At 29.3% G+C, this 24,702-nt stretch overlaps 1 protein-coding gene across 2 annotated transcripts in view; it reads left to right on the forward strand.

Annotated features, from left to right (window-relative positions):
• Nucleotides 1–20,592: 20,592 nt before the first annotated feature.
• LOC119686265 (BTB/POZ domain-containing protein kctd15-like) overlaps nt 20,593–24,702 on the forward strand; it is a 54,177-nt gene continuing 50,067 nt past the window's right edge. For both annotated transcript variants that reach the window (XM_038100804.1, XM_038100805.1), the window contains exon 1: nt 20,593–20,706. The gene's annotated coding sequence lies outside the window, so the exon portion shown is untranslated. The remainder of the gene's footprint in view (nt 20,707–24,702) is intronic.

A 24,702-nucleotide genomic window follows, 5' to 3' on the forward strand; every position in this document is an offset into this window, starting at 1 on the left:
CTCTTAGCAACGTTACGGCTATTGATAACTCTAATCATGTATTTTATTTTTAGATTTCAGACCTATTCGACTTAATGAAAGTCAAATGAATGCACTGGACTTATTTTCTGACAATCTCGGGCTCGAGCGCATAAGATGGTCGAAAGTTTTACTGACCAGAGAAGGATTAATAGTTTGATTAAGGAACTTGATCATAGAAAATATTTCTACATCAGATGAGCAATTAACTTATCAATTATTGGTGAAATATCTTATTTCGTTCGAATATCTTATATATATTAGAAAAATGAAAACTTTTCTTAAGTCAAACTTATAAGTAATGAAAAATTCTTGATATATTTTGTAATAATTTATTCTTCAATAACAATATAAAAATGATTTGAAGAATTCTTTGATTTTAGATCACGCCACCCATTTAAGGTCACCTATTTTCCTTATGTGTATAACACAAACATTAACTGTGGATATATATACATGTGCATGTGGACTTCTAATTTCTGCTACAGACACTGACTCATATCAAACCCGTGTGCCTGGAATAAACCTTAATGAAGCTGTTAATTACCAGTTCTTAATCAATTCCGGAATATTAAATATAAGATATTGGGTATCTGTCGTACTGCGAAAAAAAGTCAACGTGTTTGGTTTTCATAACTGTAGCGTGTATGGAGCGCATGAAGCAACTTTCATATGCAAATATGGTAAATGCAACAACTTGCAAAGCAGCAACACCGGAGGAGAAACGTAAACGCTCACTTAAGTGTATCAAAATACAAAATACAAGAGTTACAATAACAATAACAATAACAACAACAATAAAAAATGACCAACAGCAAGAATATCCATAATAATAATTGTGGAGCATTTAAATTGCCATTTGCTCAGGGCCCATTACGGATTTAAACATGCGCTAAGTATGCATTTTAGTCAGAAGAGTAAGGAAGGCTGTGGTCGAAATCTCAAGCGGCGAGCGCCGCTGCTGCAATATTTTCTTATCGCAGCTTTTTGCGCAGTTACCTGCAACAACTTGCCTGCAACAATTGCAGCGATATTCCTGCATGTTGCACGTACTGCACATTCTGTTATTGTTGCTGTTGTTGTTGTTGCGAAAAGTATTTGTGGCAGCACCACTTAATGTTTGTGTTATTTATTTGTTGCATTCTGAACTGATTTTGCGTTTGGTCAAATGATTTATTGACTTTTCGGATGCGGGTGGTTTTGGCTTTGGATTTGGCTAAGGCGGAAAATGATAATAAATGAGGTTCAACTAAGGTTTGGAGCACAAATTGAGATGTTAAATTTTTCACGTTTTCCGTTTTCTTATTGTTTCGTGCATGAGGCTAAGTTGTGCTGATGATATATTGGTTTTGATTACTCTACAAAATAGCTTAGACCTGACCAGATCTCTTAAAATGAAACAAAATGAAAAATATTTATTAAAAAGGTGATGGGTTGATAGAATATTTTGTTTTCATAATGAATGTAATTAAAATTTTTATTATCATAATCAGTATTATCGTCAAATATGATAACATGATATAAATGAAATTACGCTTATGATTAATATTTGATTCTAATTTGATTATTCTAATATTGCAGTCAAAGTACAATCACAGAAAGTCAATTAATCATTAGGGAATAATGAGATTCAAGCAAATTTCTTAAAAAGTTATTTATTAAAAGCATATGAGCTTATGAGAATATACTGAAGCATTGGAATATTATCTTCGTACTGGATGCGTCACTGGAATTAATACCAAACTGTCAATAAATAGCAGTAACAATGTAATAAAAGTTGAAAACAAATTTTTAAAATCGTTCTTCATTAACACTAACTGTGGCACGGAGTTCGACTCTTCCCTGAACTATAAATGACACTATAAGGAGTTTTTCCACATAAATATTTGTCTTTGCAGATAATATAAATCTCAGTGGAAATCAGTATCACCTAAAAAAGTGAAGAAAATCTTATAATTAATGAAGTAACAACTATAATAATGATTATAGAAGACTCTCAAAAATCTAATAATTGGTAAAAACAAGTTCGAGGTGATAGAATACTTTAAATAATCTAGGTAATTGTTTAGAAGATCCTATGGAAATAATATAGAAAATAATACAAATTTTCTATTGACTGTCTTGATATCTTAGATTTCATCTATTTGAGTTTAGCTTGTATACAAAAGTTTAAGAAACCACTGTCAGGGCCAATTTAAATACATGGGCGGTAAGCACAGATCTTTGATATAGCTGAGCTGATGATCATAAGTAAAAGAACAAATCCTATTTGAGTGTGCAAATAATTGTATACAGTCCGAATATATAAACTTCATGAATTATAGATGACGTCACGGCAATGGCTCGAATAATATCGTGCGTTTCTGTTAGATAAGCCACGTGGTGGGGAGAAATGTTACATTAATAAAAACAATCAGTTGTGATAAACTGGACATTACTACAGAAATGACTACAAAAAGGTTAGAACGTATTATTGGTATTATTGGCGATATGAAAAAAATAGTGGTAATTATTGATAGTGGAAGTGAACTTTCCACTTTCCACTAATAGGCTTGCCCTATTTTGTGGGTATAGCATCAATAAAGAACAAGAACATATGAAAACCACAAAGTGTTCATAATTCATAATAAAATACTATGACTATAACAATAATATTCCTTTTAATTCGTTATTAAATACGTGTTATATACATCGAGGATGAAAGAATTAAATGTGGCAAATATCTTCATTTGGCCGTTGTCAGGAGATACTTCTCTTGACAAGAGATATAATCTCTGTTTATACTGAGAAAAATCATTTTTAGTATCAAAAAATTTGTTAAGATTAATAATTTCTTTAGCACATTCAATAAGGAGTACATATTTTTTTAAATATAATTCTTTATGTATAATATTATCGTAAAAGGTGCATACAAATGGCTGAGTTGTTTGCGTGTAATTATGCCAAGGAACATAACATGAAAATTCAGTAGTACCGCAACGCTACTTGTTGGCTGGTCATAAAATACTGCTGTTCGTGCTGCGACTAATATTTGTATTCATGTAGTCTCAATGAATGCCGAGTCAGAATCACGTCAAGAGAAACCAGTAGTTCAATTTGTCTCTGCTTGTAACCATTATTACCGCAATTAGTTGGCGCTACCATTTTCCTGTACATTAATGACAAGATAGCCAAGTGATCTGCCCGGACGTTCCTTGAAAGGTTGGTCTGTTTATTTTTATTGGTGGTATTCAATGCTCTGCTTTGCTGCTGGCAGTTTATTTTAGAACTGATGATGTGAAATGATCTTGGTGTGGTCAAGTGCACTCAAAGCAAGTTCTACTCCTTGGTGTAAAAATAAAAACCTAAGCAAATATGTTTTTAAGTGGTAGCACTAATTTGATTGTTGTTAGCAAAATAAATAAAAAACAAATTTATTGTTTGACATCACTGTATTATTGAAAAGTGCTATTAATTAAGTAGTTTTTTTTTTAGTTCGTAACTAATAAAAAAATTGTGTAAGAAATAAAAATTAACTCGAAAGAAAAACTCAATAGAATGTATGCATAATATGAAATTGTAATAATAATTAAGTGATATGATGAACATCGGTACTTGAATTGTGATTGAAACTACAATTGAATTAACACAATCTGATAACTAAACAAAGATCTATTTACTCCTCTCTAAAGATCTATTTCTCTCCTCTCTTCCAAGATATATTTACTCAAAACTCTAAGCGGTTATAAAAGTAAAGATATAATCTATTTATGTTTATATTTAACCAGCAGACGGCTAAAATACCAGATTATTGTATATATTTTTATGTAACACAACAAATTTAAAATGAAGTAAAATAATGCTAAAATACTATTACTATATGTATAAGTTAAATAATTATATTGGAATTAAAAATTACTCTTATTTAATAAAAATATTAACACATTTATGTTTTATCGCAGGAAAATTTTGAGAAACCAGTTGTTTTCATATGAAATTATTTCAGGATGACAGTGACTAAGAGTTCAAATGAAAAATTTGAAAAACATTATTTTAATCAAAGAATATTCGATATAATACTTACCAAAATTCCAAGACTAATCTACGAGAAAATAGGACTGTCATTCATATAAAATTCATTGAAGGACTTGAAAATTAATTATCGGAAGAAATATATATATATCGGTTAGGTACAAAGCCTAATAACGTTACTTTTTATCCAGGATGTATTATAAAGTTATTGCTAAACTATTTTTTTTATGTCTTCAAACCTTGAGCACGGTCCTGGCTATATCGATACTTTTAAGCCCTATTCTTTATGAATTGAAGTCACAAATGTCAAATATTGCCACTCGACATAATGCTTTAGACTATACTTTTACACAATATCGGTAAAAATCATTTATTAGAATTTAATCGAAAAAGGCTTCAGGTATAAGATAATTTTGCTTGTATATGGTAAGTCGCACGGAAAAGATACTGCAGATGAAATAAGATCTGTTCTGAAGAGAACTTAACACTCCTTGGCGAGTATTTAATTGGATATAACCAACACTGAACAATTTTATAAGAATATGTAAGACAAAACTAATATCAAAATGGTGATCACCTTATTATTGGTGCATATTATTAGATTATTTTTTATTTTCAGTTCTTATTGATAGTAATATAAAAAGTAGTATATGGAATGTGAATTATTTTATTTTTTTATTTATTTTAAATAAATATTAATACAGATTTATAAATAAAATAAGAAAACAACTAGTTGCTATTGCTTTCAGCTCGAATATTATAAATTAAATTTAATTAACTAAATTACAGGCTGATATTTATAGTATGTATCAGAGGCATATTGTTAATAGAAACCTTTTTTATTAGACAGGTAAAATATTTGAAAAGATATAATTTTGAATAGAATTAAAAGTAGAGCAAATTACAGTAGAGCTATCGTATACAAACCGGATAGCTAGATGGTTGAACACTATTCAAAAGATACTCATGAGAAAGCTTTGTATGTCCTTTACAGAATTATGTTAAATAAAAATAGATTATAGCTTTTAATCCACTGATATTAATCGATTAGTAGCGATGGTTATACATTAACCATTCCGTTGCTCCAAGTCTTAGCAGGATAACAAGTTAGGTTAGATGTTAATATCTTTTCCTATTATGGCAAATGCTACGGTAAATAGAAAAATATAATATATTTTAATAAATAAGTAGTAACTGATGCTGTTCGTATTCGGTTTTACGAAGTATTCAGAGAGTCCGATTAATCGGATAGTAAATGAAGTCTCCGGAGTTGAAAAAAAATCGGATTTATATAAATCCGGGGTCTTCGAATGTCTGGATTTGCGATTATTAACTGCATTGAAAATATTCGGAGACTTCATCGGTAAAAGATAGAGTGAGAGCAGGAAATGCAAATAAACGTGCATCACACAAATAAACACAAATTTTTTTAGGGATGATAGAATTTGTTGTTGTTTGCACGATTTTACGCAGAATATTATGTGTGTAAGGTTTTCTCTATATTGTTTTGGTTATTTTATGTTAATACATATTACTAAATTAAAAGTTTATATATTTAATATTCTATATTTATAATTTGCATTAAAGGTATTAAATGAATGAAAAATTGAAATATAATATCGCTTATATGTATTAAAACTGAGAAGTGTGTACTTCTTAAGAATAAAGAACATATAATGTACAATGTGTTGAATTGGTTTTTCAGAACATATCACGATATGAAAATGGTCTAAGATTAACAGATATAACAAAAGTTTGAATACAATATGCCACCTAGTTCGTTGTAGGTATATGAATTAAATATGTAAATATATGAAAAAAAAAATCATAAACATCGGGTATATCGGTAGTACTTAAAGTAACAATAAAGATATTTTGCTTCTTATTGCTAAAAATTAACTGTAGGAAAATTTGCACCTTAAAAATGAAATTATAATTTAATGTTAAAGAATCGTATTTACTAACTATACATAATTAAAGCTATATATAATATGAAAATGTATATCCTTTTGTAAAACTAATCAATATTTCAAACAATTATTGTGGGTTACCTATTTATTTAATTCTAGAATGATTAAAGTGCATAAAGTCATATAGATAGTATCTGTTACATATACAGATGAAAGGGAAGAAAATGTGTAGGCTTAACGTATAATACACTGCAACAAATACCATATAGTAACTTGGTGTCTTCTAAGTCGAGTTTAAAAAAACTTCTGGTGCAAAAATATTGTAGAGGAACTATAAAGAGATTCCCATAATTTTTAATAGAGAGATTTTGAAAAGTAGTGAACAACAACAACAAAGATTGATATTATTTTAATTAATTGAATTATTGGCTGACCATACAGCTGTTCCTAGTATTGCCAAATATCCATCATCAGTGGTCTTTTGGAAATATTTCTTGTATTTAATTATACGTAAATAAAGACTGCAGATACTAAAGGTTGAACTCGTGCCTTGCCAAATTTAAAGCTCAGAGTCAGCGCTCCTTAACCAACTGACCCACAGCCGTACTAGACTTTTAAGTTCGCACATTTTTCTGGAGTTTTGTTAATTTGCTTTGAAAGTTCATTAACAAATTCACTTGCTGTGTTATATTAGAATGAAATCGTAAACCAACTATAGAACAATTGAATTAATTATCTATATTTTATTTTTAATTATTCAGTTTCAATACTATTCTTTTAATATTATTTTTAATATAAAAAATTAATTGCATAAAGAAGTAAACTGTAAATTATTTAATAATGTATGATATTTAGCAAATGATAAACCTTAAAAAATTAATATAATTATTGTAGAAGGAAGCAATAATAAAGTTATCCTTACTGTACGTGTCAGGTTGAATACTTGTATTATTTCCAATCTAATGCAAGTTCTGCAGTTTATGCTTTTTTCTTACTCTCAAATGAAATGTCTTTCTGATTCTGCTTAAAATAAAAAAAAACTTTCTTTATACAGCTCATGAGTTCTGAAGTAACCTAACCAATCGATTATTTTGTCGATTGCATATGGTAACTCTCCTTGTCAGCATTATCCTTTTAAATGTAATTTTAATTTTAAATTCACTCGTTACATTATTATTTTAGCACAAAACAGGTAGAGGAGAAAAAGTTTGGTTACTTTTGCAGAGCTTCGTTTGCAACTTTGCAATTCATTTACTTTTGCATTAAATAAATACAACGAAAATGAAGCGAGTAAATTGAAAGCAACTGCACGAGAGGAACTGATTCGTATTGAATCAAACTGAGAAAAATGTGTGCATTGAAATGAATTAAAATAAAATTTAAATGCACCCAGGACCAGAAAGTTACCAATAATATTTAACTTTCAATTGCAATTTTCGATAATAGCCTGTGGCTTATATGTGGAAAAACTCATTTTCTTGAAGTCAAAGTAGTGACTGAATTTTGCACTGCCTTTCTGAACAGCCTTTGAACTCTGCGGGTTGGTTTCATCAACGGAACTGAGTTGTGCTCGACCAGTAATTTGTATCTACTATGTCCGTCAGTACTGAAAAGTTTATGTATTGTATTAAAGCGATAAAAATGGGAACTGCACATGTAAGTACAGTTCGTACGTTCGTACGTGTAGGGAAAAAAATTACAAGCACAGATGCTCTTCACTGAAGTAATATCCTTTCAAATGATTCATTCCAGTTTAATTTAATATCGACTCTTATAAACAGACAACTGCATAGACATTATACACTCACACTACTATACTATCATTCATTACTAAACTTGGATAGCTTCGTGGAACTACTTCACTCCTTGCTTGACGGTTTTCTGAACACGTCAGGCCTAAACATTAAACTGAAAGGTTTTATGTTTTTACTAATATATTTTCACAAATTCACTTTTGGTTTAATTGAAAATTTACTACAGAAATTACTTTGAGTTGCTTTAGATCAATATTTGATAGCGAGCCAATAGCATGGAGAATTTTTTTATATGGAAAAATTTAGTTTAATTACACAATTTCATTTGCATTTGAAGAAACTATTTTTAAGAATGTTTGGTCCAAGCAGGTACTTGGATCTATCATAAAAAGGACTTACGAGTTTTTTAGGAGAAGTGTGTACGTATAGTATATGTATGGGAAGGCTTAATTCAATAGCTATTATTATATGTAATATATATTCTATGGAATATCTACAGTGTGTATTAGAGAAAGTTTATCTCAAAACGTCATTGCATTCTATTTTTAATATACTATTGGGCGAACACACCCATGTCTGATATATGAGAACTGTCGATATCGATAACTATGGTTTGACAGCTGAGAATGTCAGTTCTTGCTGCTGTGGTACGAAGTATTGAAGAAGGCGCCGAAATGTAGAATTGTCACTATCTTAACTTGTTGGTGTTTTTCCTTCGACTACGTGGAAAATTGTACGTAAGGATCCTTTACGTGTCTATAAAATACAGTTCGTGTAAGAGTTGAAGCCAAAAAACCATCGTTTGCGTCGCTGATTGGGATCATTTGGAACTGGCTGGAGAAGAGCACTTTCATCGAATAATTGATGAGTAAAATTGCCTTATTTAGAACGAAGATAATTCTTAAGCCGTTAACGAATCATCATTACATCCATTAATTGATACCAAATTTAAATGTTAATAATTTTGTGACCAAATAATTTTAATAAGTGTTTATTTTTATATAGGCTAATTGGTCAAAACTTTTTTTATTTTATTGTTGTTAAAAATAAAAAACAAAAATTAAGAATTCACAATTTGATTTTTCAATAATTTTTATTTTTCTTCGATATTTCGACTTTAGTCTAAAGTCATCATCAGGAAACTAAAACATTATATTCAAATACTAAACCACTTATAATACATAATGGTAGACAAAAGGATAAATGTGTGTGTAAATATATATATATATATATTTATATATATGTAAATATATGTAAGGAAAAGTACAATGTTTTATTATATAATACCAATGTTTAATACTAAGTTATTAATCCTGTACTTGTTTATTGATGTATAATACTTTTATACATCTGGGCACAGTTGTCAACATCAGTTTTAAAATTGAGCCTTATGTCAGGTGGAATTTTTAGAATTGCAAGCATCTCCAAGAAGTATCTTTTGCGATGATTATTTTCTTGATGTAAAATTTTTATATTTTCTAAATCTGGCTCATGGTGTGTGGAAATACAATGTGAAGCAAGGGCTGTTTTGGCTTCCACACCGACTTTATTTTTTATGCTGTGTTTATGTCCAGCCATTCTTGTTTTTAATTTATTTTTTGTCGTTCCAACATATACTTGATCACAGACGTCATACCCATCACCTTTGCAACTAATTTGGTATACTACGTTCGATTTGTCCAAGTTATTTATTTTTGATTTTAAGTTGGAATAAAGTGCGTTTATTGTATTTCCAGATCTTAGTGTGATATTATAATTTGCTTTGTCATGAATGTTAGAAGTCAGTATTTGGTTAGAGAGTTTAGGAATATGTATAATGCTTTTGTATGTTCTGTTATCCTTATTTCTGGTGTCATTCTGAAAGATGTTTATATTTTTGATAATTTTTTCCACATTGGAAGAGGGGAAATCATTTTTCTTTAGAATTCTTCTAAATTCTTTCTGTAGATCATTATGGAACGTTGGATCGGTTAGATGTAGAGCTCTTTTTATCATATTTTTTGCTGTATTTTGCACTACATGGTATGGATGGTTTGAATAAAAATTGATGATCCTTCCTGATGCCGTTGGTTTTTGATACCATTTGGTAAAGATGTAATTATTGTGTCTTAACAATTTGATGTCAAGGTAAGGAAGGATATTATCTGTTTCTTCTTCCATAGTAAATTTAATATTTTTATGGAAATTAATTAATATTCTTAAAGTTTCATCAATTTTATCTGTTTTTACTATCCCTATATATCTGTTATACAATTCCTATATATATGATGATGAGAAAATGATCTCTTTTGACGTTACTTCCTTATTTCCTAGCATTCCTCTTGACCTGGCTTTAAAAATTATAGAGAAAAAATGGAACATAATAAAGACTTTTACAACAATTAAAAAAGCCTTATTTTTTGATATTTTAAACTTTTGTCTTAAAGACAATAACTATTTCAATTTTGAAAATAAATTATATACACAAAGAAAAGGGATGCCGATGGGATCACCAATTTCACCCATAATAGCAGATATTATTATGGAAGAGTTACTAGATAACTGTCTTGAAGAAATGGTCTGCAAACCCAGAATCATGACGAAATACGTTGACGATCTGTTTGGGATAGTAAAAACAGATAAAATTGATGAAACTTTAAGAATATTGAATAATTTCCATAAAAATATTAAATTTACTATGGAAGAAGAAACAGATAATATCCTTCCTTACCTTGACATCAAATTGTTAAGACACAATAATTACATCTTTACCAAATGGTATCAAAAACCAACGGCATCAGGAAGGATCATCAATTTTTATTCAAACCATCCATACCATGTAGTGCAAAATACAGCAAAAAATATGATAAAAAGAGCTCTACATCTAACCGATCCAACGTTCCATAATGATCTACAGAAAGAATTTAGAAGAATTCTAAAGAAAAATGATTTCCCCTCTTCCAATGTGGAAAAAATTATCAAAAATATAAACATCTTTCAGAATGACACTAGAAATAAGGATAACAGAACATACAAAAGCATTATACATATTCCTAAACTCTCTAACCAAATACTGACTTCTAACATTCATGACAAAGCAAATTATAATATCACACTAAGATCTGGAAATACATTAAACGCACTTTATTCCAACTTAAAATCAAAAATAAATAACTTGGACAAATCGAACGTAGTATACCAAATTAGTTGCAAAGGTGATGGGTATGACGTCTGTGATCAAGTATATGTTGGAACGACAAAAAATAAATTAAAAACAAGAATGGCTGGACATAAACACAGCATAAAAAATAAAGTCGGTGTGGAAGCCAAAACAGCCCTTGCTTCACATTGTATTTCCACACACCATGAGCCAGATTTAGAAAATATAAAAATTTTACATCAAGAAAATAATCATCGCAAAAGATACTTCTTGGAGATGCTTGCAATTCTAAAAATTCCACCTGACATAAGGCTCAATTTTAAAACTGATGTTGACAACTGTGCCCAGATGTATAAAAGTATTATACATCAATAAACAAGTACAGGATTAATAACTTAGTATTAAACATTGGTATTATATAATAAAACATTGTACTTTTCCTTACATATATTTACATATATATAAATATATATAAATATATATATATATATATTTACACACACATTTATCCTTTTGTCTACCATTATGTATTATAAGTGGTTTAGTATTTGAATATAATGTTTTAGTTTCCTGATGATGACTTTAGACTAAAGTCGAAATATCGAAGAAAAATAAAAATTATTGAAAAATCAAATTGTGAATTCTTAATTTTTGTTTTTTATTTTTAACAACAATAAAATAAAAAAAGTTTTGACCAATTAGCCTATATAAAAATAAACACTTACCAAATTTAATGATATATATTTTTTGTTTATTTATGAAAGAATACTCCAAACTATATACTTGTAGATATAGGACATCTAACGCCATATTCCCAAGCATTATTCATAATTACTATAAAGTGAACCATGTAATGAATTTTTCAAATAATCGAATTCAAAAACATTGATGCAGCATCCAAAAAATAAAAAACTATTATTATTTGAAAAACGGATTAAGATGATATCCGAATTAAAACAGACGAACAGGGTAACGACGAAGTATGATTATGAAACTAATAAGGAGGTCAGGGAATAATACGTCGATGTACTTATGACTAAGGTGTCAATAATTATTTTCATGAACAATGTGATGTAGAAAGGAATAATCTTCAAGAACCGTGGAGGGTTCCAAGTTCCATATTATATAAGAGACAGTAAATACCGCTGTGTACCCAATGCACCTTTAGAGTAGAAGGCGATGTAATATACTTGGCAGCAGAGATCCCAATTGAAGGACTTTGAGTGCTGTACTTCAGTAAACTAACCCTTGACTTTAAAGAAATACTACAAATTCTAAATTGCAGTCGGAGGTATTCTGAGTAATATTTACTGATCAGAAGCTTGTATCAAATGTTGATGTTTTCAAGAAAATATGCTTACTAACAAAAATAAATTATTTATCATATATTTTTTTGACATGTATCTGCATATACAGCACTTTCTGAGAATTGAAAAGGTCGCACAGAAGATTAAAATACCGTTTTCAGTAATTACAGAGATACAGGAAATAATTTCAAAATAATTTCCATTCAAGAGATTTTTCCAACCCCAGTTATTACTAACTGTAAAAAATATAAAGAACATATTGAACATTTTTTAGAAATACATTTATATTTATATTTATATTTATATATTTGTCATGAAATTGTTTCTTTTATAATTTTTTCATCTATTGGACTTAATGCCTAACGTCATGTTACATTTATTCCAAAACATGACAAAATTCAGACAGTCTTAATCGTTTGCTTTATTTGTACTCTACATTTGCCTGGGACATCAAGTGTATTTACACATAAACTATATATATAAATATGCGAATATAGAAATGAAAATAAAATATTATTATTACTAATTTTAATTACCAAGACTTAAAATTTTAATGATAATCATTTGCTGGAATTGGTTTTAATTCATGTTATTTACTTCTAACATTTGCTCGATATTAAATAATAAATCGCTTTTACATACTCTTTCATCTTACTTAATTTTGGGTACGGGAACAGAAATTAGTAATAGCGTGAGTAACTTTTTTTTTGAATTTTATTATAACAGACCTATTATATTATACTATAATTATTACTAACTTGTGATCTGCGGATTGCAGTCAAATGCATATTATTTTTTAATACAATATATTAGAATTTGCTTTTTATATTTCCGAAAGGTTTTACATTGCTTATATTCATTCATTACATACATAACACTGATTAGAAAACTCTTCAGTATGTGGGTGCATATTCTTTCATCTGCTGTAGTAAGAAACACACATCATACCTTCTTAACTTTTTTATTGGAAAAGCTTTTCCAATTCTTGGAAAAAAATCTAAAACCTTTTTAATGAATAATGTTCAGTACATAGATTATATGGAATAAAAGTTCAGAGATTAAAAATATAATAATTATATTATGATATTCCTTTTAATTTTGTTCTAATGACTGCATTTTTTATTATTATTCAATATCTTTTTATTCAAATCTAAAACTTTATGAATGAATAAGGCTCAGAGTACAATAAGTATAAGTCGTGTGTTTTTATTTTTTAATAGTCTGTAAAAGTTGTATAAGGTGGTTTTCGATGTTGTCTACTCAGAGATTACAAAGGTAATAAAGATATTATGATATTCTTCTTCAATTCTGTTCTAATTACTGCATCTTTCATATTTATTCAACATTTTGAATAAAATATGCTGACTTGCTGTATTTTCGATTTTATCAATTAAATCAATCAATTAACTATATCAAGCAATTAAGTATAAACTAAATTAAGTTCGCTTTTCAAACATGGTAAAAATCATATCCATTGTGTTATTTTATAATATATCTAGGTTATATGCTTGATTCCTAGGTTTAAAAGTTTTATCAAGTTTTATTACATCATCATTTTAATTATATATATGGTACATATACCATAGAAATAAAATAATATAGTACACCTAAAGATAATTTGCTTAATTGTGGTGGACAGCCCTGGTCTTGATTATGGATGAGGAGAATCCCCATTACAACCATTTTCGATTTTTTCATATATGTGCCTTTTATTTTTGCAGTATTTTCAGAAAATTGGCATTTAAGATTGATTTAAAATTCTAGGAATATGGTTGGAGTCCAGCTTACAATTAAATGAAGAACTGAATTAAATTACATAGTTTAAATGTTAAAAGAATGTAGAGTGCTCTAAATGTCGGATTGAGGTACCAGTTTATTTGTTTTATTTCGTTATCTTAAATTTTCAACCGCTATTGTTCTAAAACCTTTTTGGTTAGTTCATGTTGCTTAATAAACAGTTTTAGACAAATGAGTAATTGAAAAATAATTATTTCAAAAATATTTCTAAATTAAACAATCACTCAAGATTGATTTTCTTAAGGGACAGCGATTTTCAAATGATTTAGCAGGACTTCATTATTGATATTTGTGGGTTGCCGGTTAAAATCATAATGTATGTTGACTCGTTTTACTAAAATTGTGGCAACGTTGACGAATTAAATATTTTTTAAGCGCTTTTAAGTAAAACCTGAGCTGCTTTTGCATATGTATGAACAGTACTCTGTACTTTTTGCTGGTATTTGTTTATGTGTCCCAGTGGAATTATTTTTATATAAAACAAAATATTTAAAATGAAATTTGAATGCCGACCCATTAATATGTATGTGGATAATGTGAAATTTTTCAAAACGATATCTGCAAAGAGTCCGCATCATAATTTCATATTAAATCGGTTATGTATGCAATAAAAAAGATAGAACGACGTAAAATATGCAATAAAAGTCACAGATTTTACGACTGCTCCAGTGAGTTTACTTTTCTCTCCTTACATATGCTCCACCAACTGTTTCATACGGATACCCTGAATCCCTTAATCGTGTCGGAGTTGTTCTTGCACTGCCCAGCCGTACGATCTCCGCGTACCTCACATGTGATTGCGTTATTGATGCATCAGTGACATTTTGTCATATTTATAATGTCATTTGTGACTTCTTCATTTTTTATTTAAATATTTGGCTTTTTTGTTCTTTTCTGGGAATTTAATATCAGTCTGTTGATTGGTTGGAATGCGGTGCATGTTTAAATGCAGCCTACGCAGTTCGCAGTTCGCAGTGCGCCTCTCGTCCTTTTTTCGAAGTTGCAGCGAATCCATTCGCAATATAAAAATAATTTATTATGAATTCTCGTACAATTTGTCATTTTTCGTTGGAATTTTTGCAGTTCTTGATTTTTTTTTTTGATTTAATTCTGTTTTAAAATTTTTATACATTTATTTTATGATGACTTTTGAGAGTTTTTTTTAATTTTTATTTATTTATTTATTTATTTTATGTTATAATTTTTTTATATGCATATTTTGCGTTTTTGGTTGCAGTTTTAATTTGCTTTGGCAGTGGATTGCATTGCATTTTTGTGCATTATGCGCCGAGGGCTATTAAGTACTGCATAAAATATTAATATGTCAGTTTGTTTAATAAATTTTGACGTATTCTGTGACTTCGATAATAACATGTGCCACAAAGGCAACAAATATTGTTAAAACATTCCTTTTATATGTTTTTTTTAATTTTTTCTGAATTGGTTTATAATATTTTGCTTGTTTGTTGTTTGCTGGTATTTGTTATTTTTGCTGATGATGATTAAGTATTTGGAAAAAATACATTAACTGTGCCCCTGGCCATGTATTTAAAAGTTTGTTAAAAAAGCATGGCTTTAATATTCCGAATTTTGTATAAAAACTTTTTCAAAATAATTAATTTTGTATTAAATATCACATATAAATGTGAAATTTTTTCATGCAAGCAAAAATTTGAACTTTACATCAATAATGATAAAATATTACATCCACATATGAGTGATATACCATCATAATTAACAATTGAATCTTCTAAAAATGTGATATGGTAAAATTTAAACTTTACATTAGTAATGATAATGTATGACATAAATGAATTAATAAAAGGATATACCATCATATATCCCTCCAATCTGAAAATTTTATATGGCAATGTTGACATATAAATCTTCTATGATCCTGTATTTGGCTTAGTTACATGTAAGTATGCAAAACGTTGGTGTTATAGTTTTATGTAGAACTATATATATTTTAATCTAACTGTTATTGGCATGTTGCAAAAAGTAGAGGAAGGTACTTCTTTTAATGGTCTCCAGGGTAATATAAACTGGTACCGCCAGTGTTGCATCTAGGGAGGCACCAGAGCGGGCTGGATTGTCAGCTTTCTCCTTCCCTACAATGTTCCTATGTCGAAGAACTCAGATAAGTGTGATATCAGCCAACTGATTTAGCTCGTCGATTGCTTCTCTACATTCCTTAACTATTTTGGATTTTATTATGAAATATTCAAGGGCTTTAATTGCTGTCTGGCTGTCAATAAAAATAGCAACATTACATCTGTCCTCGATGTGACTTGCAATTTGCCAATAGGTTTCTCTAATTGCTAGGATTTTAGCCTGAAAAACCGTGGCCTCATTAGGTAGCCTAAGTGAATTATTTGTGTTTTCAGATGGTACGAAGAATGCTGTTCCTGCCCCACATTTCATTTTCGAGCCATCTGCATATATTGAGATATCGTAGTTTGCTTCGCAATTTTTCTTTTTCCATTCATTTCTTGAAGGGAATATTGTCTGAAAATTCCTTCCGAAGTCTATGCACGGGTTCAGATAATCCGATGTCATCTTATACATACAATTTGGAACTGTACCTAGAATCCGACTATATCCATATGTTCGTTCTGACCAGACGCCTGTTACTTTTAGTCTTACAGCGCTGTTGGAAATGTTTTTGATGTGAAGGTCGATAGGTAGCAGGTGTAGCGTTACGTTTAGGGCATCTGAGGGATTCATCCTAAAAGCTCCTGTGATACCTATACATGCTTTCTTTTGAATTCTGTTAAGTTGATCGGTGATTTCAACAATTTAATTGCGTCTATAATTCTAATTATATCGATATATGTATATGATTGCTTCGAAGTACAGCAAAAAACAACAAGTCTCTTGCTAAAGTGTCCAATTTGTATGCCAAGTAACAAAAGCACTCTCTTGTTCTAATAGACTAGTTATGAAGTAACTAATAATACAGAAACTGCAGAAAAAATGTTGCCAAAGTAATAAATGATCTATTGTGTACCTTTTTTTTCGGAGTTTTCACAAGTATTCCATCTGTCAAAACTTTTTTGCAAATAAAAATTCAAATAAAATTTAGAAGTTTCACAAATTTAAAAACTGTGAAAATGATATATTTTAATAATGTATAAATATTTTTAAGAATCATACACACATTTGATTATACACTTTACGTTTTTTAGTTTAGACGAGTGTACCGATTTATCTGAATATAAACTGTTGTTGATATTCTTTATTCCCAATTTTCTTGGAATATATTTGTAGAGTTTTTCAAGTTCTTAGTTTTTACTTTATATCGAGTTAAAAACACGTCTAATCATATTTTCAGGAAGATATAGAACTATTTATTAATTTTGGCATTTATGTTGAAAAGTATATAAAAAATGGACAATGCTTAGAAGTAAAATATCTAATTTGCACTTTGGATAATATTAATGATCATTATTATATAGCCAGATATGTGATACAAAAGTGATTATTATCTACATAATAATCTCAAATATTTAGTTATTTTCCGAAACTTTTATCAATAATTGTATTATTATTAGACATTGTTCTTTGAAATACATAATTATATTATGTTTATCTACAATCTTTAACAAATGTTCAAGCTAGTTCTGCTAATGAGCAAGTAAAAAAACTATTCAAATAGCATGAAAACCATTTTTGCGTTTACAAATTTTATAAATTTTGAGAAGGAAAAGATTCAAAAACAAAAAAACAAAAAAAAATAAATAAAACAGAAAACAAAAAAATATGTGAGCAAAAGCAAAATAAAATAACATGAAACTTTATGCTTGTAGAAGTGAAATACAGAGAAAAAAGTTTAAATATAAAAAAATGCAAAACAAAAAATAAAAAGTAAAATATAAAAAACAAGAAATTTTATTCATAATCAGCACTTGTGCCGCTTCAGGTAATTGTTGTCCGCTGGCAACATCGCATACAACTCTGTATTATTTTCAGAGTTGAAATCCATCATTGGTGCAGCATTGCTTGCGGCAACGTTTGGGATGAAATATTATAATTACGAGCGAAGAGCCCCAAGGCAAGTTTAGTTCATTCTTTGGATTTGGTTTGAAGATGGGGACATGCGGGCATTTATTTGCCAGTATATAAATTTTGTACATACAACGTTGTGTATATATGTACATGTATATGCATACGTACCTACACAATTATTATAGCGTTCTGCTCACAGATGACGGCAACAACGAACGAACGATATATCAATTTATACGTTATACATTTGGTTGGACTTGTGACATGTTTGATTCAAATATTCTACTACCGCAGCTTGCAGTTGGTTTCAAATGTTTGTTGAGGTTGTAAATGGCATCTTGGATCATGTTGTGTTTACGTTGCTGGGACTGGCACGTACCTATTTGTGTACATGTGCCGGCAATAATTATTAAGATGTTGCGTCATTGATAACTAAATCGGTCAAACCTGCGACATAAGCCTCAATTTTCACGTACGAGTTTGTTTAAGTTGGATGTTGAAAGCTGGACAATCCCGGCATTGTTGATGTTGGTATGAAGAAATTGAACTTGTATTCATTGGTAAAGTTGGTGCTTGTATTTTGTTCGTAATGTTAAAAATTGGTTGAACGTTTAGGACTTAGGACTTTATTAAATTGGATGAAATAATCGTAGAATTACCGTGTTATATTTTATTATTCATTATGATTCAACTGTAATATATAGATATCTTAATAATATAATATTTAATATATTGCTTTGATTATTGTATATATTATATTATAATTTATCTTTAATCTAATGATAATTTATTTACATAATTTAATTTTTAAAATTCAAAATGTAGTATATTATACTCGATTCATACGACAGTTTTGTTTGTAATTTTGGATGTCAAAAATTTTTATTTGGTATTAAAAGCGACAACAATTGACTGCTAAAATTAAAAACAAAACTTGAGAATTTGGTATAAATATATTTATAATTGTTTATTATTTTACCTTCTGCTTAAAAAGTACTCGGATTTTTTAAATAAAACACAAAAATTTAAATTTTATTGCAAATTTATTTTATCTCCTTCAAAATATGCTCCTTCTGAAGCAATACACATATGCCAACGCTTTACCCAGTCTTTCATACACTTTTCATAGGCCCGTAAAGGTATGGCTTTTAGTCCCTTCAGCGAATTCTCTTTTACCGATTCAATCGACTCAAAACGCTTACCAAGAAGGGGTAATTTGAGTTTCGGAAACGGATCCAGATCTGGCGAATGTGGTGCCTGAGCGATGACAGTGGTGCCGTGTTTGGTCAAAAAATCGCGTACAACAAGAATTTTCCAAAGTAAATCGCTTAATGCACTTGAGGTAGTCTCACATTAACAGCTGCTGTAAACAAACTAATTAACAGATGGCGCTCAAATTTGTACTAAATATCTTTTGTATTTTTGAAAAAGGTCTATTATTTAAGTTAACAAACAACAAAATCCGGATACTTTTAGAGCAGAAAGGTATACATAAACTGTGTGGATAGCATTAAATACCTAGGCATCACGGTAGACAAACGATGCATATGGCTTAAACACGTTCAACTGAAAAGAATAAGCTGTGCCAAAACTCTTCATCACCTCTAACCGCTACTCAAAACTGAAAATCTCAATGCTAAGAACAGGAAGCTGTTATATAACCAAATAATTAGACCGTCACTTTTATGTGGATGTATAGTGTTGAGCAAGGCCTCCCCAAATAGAAATTTCAGAAAGCCAGGCTCTAAGAAGACTTTTGAATTTACCATGGTATATTAGGATGAATGACGTCTTCAGGGATCTCAAGATTGATCCAATCAAAAAATACATAAAGGGTAGAGTCCTGAAAGTATTTACGAAAAGTGACTGGCTTTTCAACACCGCGTTATCGAATCTCAGAATGATTACATACTTCTCGGGGAGGTATGCAGATCTGAGGTCAGTTATTGCTTAGTCTGATAAAGTGATAAACTATAATCCAGTCAAGGTGTAGAGAGGGGTTATGAAGAAACTTCGCAGTTAGTAGAAAGTAAAAGTGCTCAAGTGCACTGACTAAACTATCCTTAACATAATAATGATTTAATTATAATTTAATAATAAAGTTAGCACAATGTGTATATTATTTTTAATGTCAAGAATATACATGATTTTCTGACATTTTTTTGGATTTAAAATTTAATTAGGACATAAATTTTTTTATTCTACATTAATTGTTATAACAATATAAATTAATACAAAATAAAAACATAAATTTGATACTTGCTATAAATGAATGAATGAAGCAAAAGAAAGTAAAGTATAGAATTAAAAGTAGTTTAGGAAATTTTATATAAATGATATTAAAATGGTATTCAGGATAGATCTTATAATAATAATTAATTTGAGTTAATTAACTAATTTTGTGTGAATGAATAAAACTCTATAGATATAATCTTTTAGAACTTTTTTATTTTTTTAAATTTGTTGTAATTAGTTTAATAATAATAATTTCACATTTAAACAAATATTAAATTGCAATTCTTCCTCATTACGTTATTAAAAATTGATTGAAGCGTACGAAACTTGTATGGTTCGAACATGCTTTACATATTTCAACAAAACATGTTGTTACTGCTTTTAGTTTAGTTTTGATGCTCGTTTGAAGGTGTTTGTGTGCACGGGAGATTTAAACATAAGAATTTCGTTGATCAAAATTAACGTGTCGTGTAAAAAATTGGTGATGATAAAATACAATACGAACTGAAAACAATTCCATCTTTAAAGTAAGTCAAAAATTTTTTTATTTATTTTTAAATTCATAAAAAAAGGACTTGTTTAAAACAATCTATATCGTCTTATTAACAAAATTTTGATTTTGCTAAAAATATACAAATAATAAACCATTCTGAATGGTTTTCTAAAAACGGAAGCGACAACTTGTTGCACTCCAACTGCACCCAGTGTAAAAAATTCACCCGCAAACAGGAAAGGAATACGCTTACACTGTTAAGTGCATTCAACAATTTCCGACATACGTTGCAGTTATATTTTTTTATTATTTTCTTGTGTTGTGTGTGTGTTTGTGTGTTGCTCTAAACAACTTCCAAAAAAACAAAACATTGAAATGCACATACAACCAGTTAAGTAGCACGTAAAATGGACCAGCAGCAAACACAACATCAAAAAAAAAAAAACACACTGCAACATCAGAAACAACATTGCCACAAAATCACCCCACATTGTTATTCCAACTGTGACTAACTTCATTTCAGTTTTTAGTGTTCACTGTTCACTGTTCAGTGTTCGGTGTTCAGTTTTGAGTTTTTCTCAATTTTTTGCTCTTGTGTTTGTTTGTGTGTTTGCATTTATGTGTGGTAACGCGCTTAAATACATGTTGCCTGTCTGAAACACAGTTGCATTTATTGGGCGTGTGTTGGTGCGTTCGGTTATTTGCTTGTTAGCCATTTGTGTCAATTGTGTGCGAATTCCGACAAGTGTGAAAATTTTATCACTTTTTGTTTTTATACAAAATGTTTGGTTGCATATTGAATAGAAGGCGCGTTTGTGTTTTTTGGCTTTTGTTGTTGCTTGTTTATTGGCTGTGTGGCTCTCGCTGAAACCGCACGAGAGGTCGTGGTGAATTAATTAAATAAAACGATTATACAGAAGTTAGAAGATTGAAGTTTAATGAAAATATTTTTGTGCCTCTTTTCATTTAGAAAGAAAATTTGTTGTGATTTCAATTCGTATTTTTTTTTCTTTAATTAAATCTCAACATATTTGTTGCTAAGTTGTTAAATTGCTAAGTGTGTCATATGGTTGGAGTTAACATTTTGGGACTTAGCGGAGAACAATAGAATAAACTCAGGCGTATGAGTTATCAGAATCAATTTTTTCTAGAATCAATTTTGAATACTCGAGAACTACTTTAGTGTGAATGATGGTTCTCAGGTGGTCAGCAAATACTCTCATACTGGATAAATACGAACCTGTGAAGAAACAATGTTTTTTTTCAACACATCAATGCTCTCTTATATTTTAGTGTTGAACAAACACGAATCTAAGGAGTTTTTATTTGTACCCCAAAAATTTTTTCCAGCACATCAGAACTCTTTTATTTTTTAGTACTTTATAAACTGTCAAATATATATTCAAGCGTATCTGTTGACAGTAATGGCCACTATCCATCGAAGTTAAATGTAGATCATTGTCTCTCAGCAACTGGCGTCGGCGTATGCTTTGTGTGGTGATGCGCATAACTTGTTGAATCTTTCGATTCAACTTTCGATATTACCAAATTTTAGGTTTGCAGACGACTTGAAAGCATTTTTCAAAGTTTTTCTAGTTAAACATACACACTAACCTTAACGCCACAGTTTAAGGGTATTAACGAAGAGTGATCATCAACTGTTTCATGCCTCCTATGTCTGTTTTTAAGTTGCCCTGTTTTCATCAAAAAAGAGAAGTTCTAGGAAGTTTAACAGTTTATCTATTGAGCTTTGTTTTTGTTGAGCTATTAAGCCAAGTACTTTGTTACATGTACCTTAGACGTCATATATAATTCTTCATAGCACTTTTTGTTCGTCATATCGGTCAAGCAGCCGATTATTTTTAACTATGTCGAGAATTTCATTCAATTCAAGTCTAAACTTTCCGTATCAACCACTGGTATAGGATTTGGCTAAAATTCCAATTTTGTTGTCTTGTGGTATAGTCCACACTGATTTTTTTAAAGAATTGTGGTTTTTAATCTATTACATAAATCTATTAGACAAAAATTATTTCCGTTAAAAGATTCTGTTATTCTACAGGATTAAGCGTATGAAGTAAATTTGAATTCGTAATAATAAAATTGCATGCTTATACATATATCCGAAATAATCTTCGGGTAATAACTGGGTGCAATGGATTGTTGAATAAATTTGTCACTTTATTTGCAACATTCAATTTTATTTTTTCTTCAGAAATTTGATAGCATAATGATACAATTCTTCGCCATTTTCTGTTTTTTTTACGATATTGATGAAGTAATTGTGTAATTCTTCTCAACAGTCTTTATTCAATTTTATTTGGTTTTTTGAATTTCTAGTTAACACTCTGACGTTAACTAATTTGACTTTATAGATAAATTTATGGATGTTAATTCATATATATAAATTTATAAATATAATCTGTTATCTACATATTCATTTTAAATTTAATAGATAATCATAACTTAAAAGATTTACTTAAATTAATTTAGAAATTGTTAAATTATTTAAACTTTATATGTTAAATTAAAATTGTTTTAATATTAAAGATGCAATTTAGATATATTTCGAGTTAAGATAAATATGTTTCGTCATATAAATATTAAAAAATAAGAACAAAAATAAAAAGAAACATATGTACGTATACAAGATCTTAGTCAAGTGTTGACTGCTTGCGTGAATGGATTGAAGCGGTTTAGTTTCTAATTGAGATATTAGTCACTTTAGTAAATATTGTTGAGAATTTTTAAAAATTATGGTTTTGGGTCCCCAGAATAATAATATAATGATGAAAGTCTTTATCAATTCATTTTAATAGCAAAGTTGATTAAATTTGTGTAAAGATAATGAGAAATTTTATACTTTTTTTACTATTTGGACTCATTTTTTATATAATTAGTCAATTTTTTATTACAAATTGTATCTCTTAAGATAACGATCGTAAAACGTTGTTAAGCATTTGCTGTATAAATGTCGTTTGTTATTATACATAATACTTTTGATTGAAACCGTTGATGTACTATATGTGCATATTGATTGAAACTATTATTGTTTTGTTGATTAAAAGTTTATTTTGTAGCGATAGGTGAAAATTAGAACATAGCTCTCAATAAAAAAGTGTTAATATAAATCCCATCTGTTTTTATTTTAATTTAATAAAAATATAATGTTACCGGGTAGTTCACTTGTCGGTGTTTATCCCGAGGTATTTTGTACTCGTTTTCTGAGGTGATAGTTCGTCGTTTAAGTATATGGTGAATCACTTGCTTTTTCAAAGAGTATACAAGTAACAGGATTAACTTGCTAGTTTTGCTTAAAGTTCCCATCTTTTCAACTACATTTTAGCGCCACTTAAGTTTTTTGATAATTGAGTAGATACAATTGCTGAAATCTGAGCAGATCTTACAAAGTTATTATGCACTTGAAATAAATATGTGTTGAAGAAAAGCAAATAGGCGTATTAAATTAATAACTTTAGTGCAATATACCTTACACGGCACTATCAACTAAGTCTCTTGTGAAGTAATATACTTTCAAACTAATTTATGTATTTTTAAGTGCATGGTATATATCTTTAAAATACTTTCAGTATAAATTTTTTTTTGTATCTCAATACAAATACTTTTGTTGGCTCTATAGTGAGCTCCGAAAGGTTGGAACAATTAAAATTGAATAGCATTGCACGTATATTCTGAAAGGACCCACGGGTATTTTAATAATTCAATAAAAATTAGTGAAAAGAAATGCTGAAATACAGCGCGTTGAATTTATTTTATGATAAATTTTAAAATCTTGTAATAGCCGCAAGTTAAGATTGTGTTACTAAAGTTGGCTGCCTCCGGGTGGCTCGCATCAAGCCAACCAAAATGAAATTTAACCAAGTCAATGATATGAAAAGGCAAAGCAGATGATAATGAGAAGAGACAAACAAAAAAATTAGTAACAATGTTAAATTTTACACGAACAGGATATATAAACAAATGCAATGGTAATGGATGAGGATGAGGATGAGGAAGAATGGGGAAGGAA

Source organism: Teleopsis dalmanni, chromosome 2 (assembly GCF_002237135.1).
Source record: "Teleopsis dalmanni isolate 2A chromosome 2, ASM223713v2, whole genome shotgun sequence".
Taxonomy (NCBI): domain Eukaryota; kingdom Metazoa; phylum Arthropoda; class Insecta; order Diptera; family Diopsidae; genus Teleopsis; species Teleopsis dalmanni.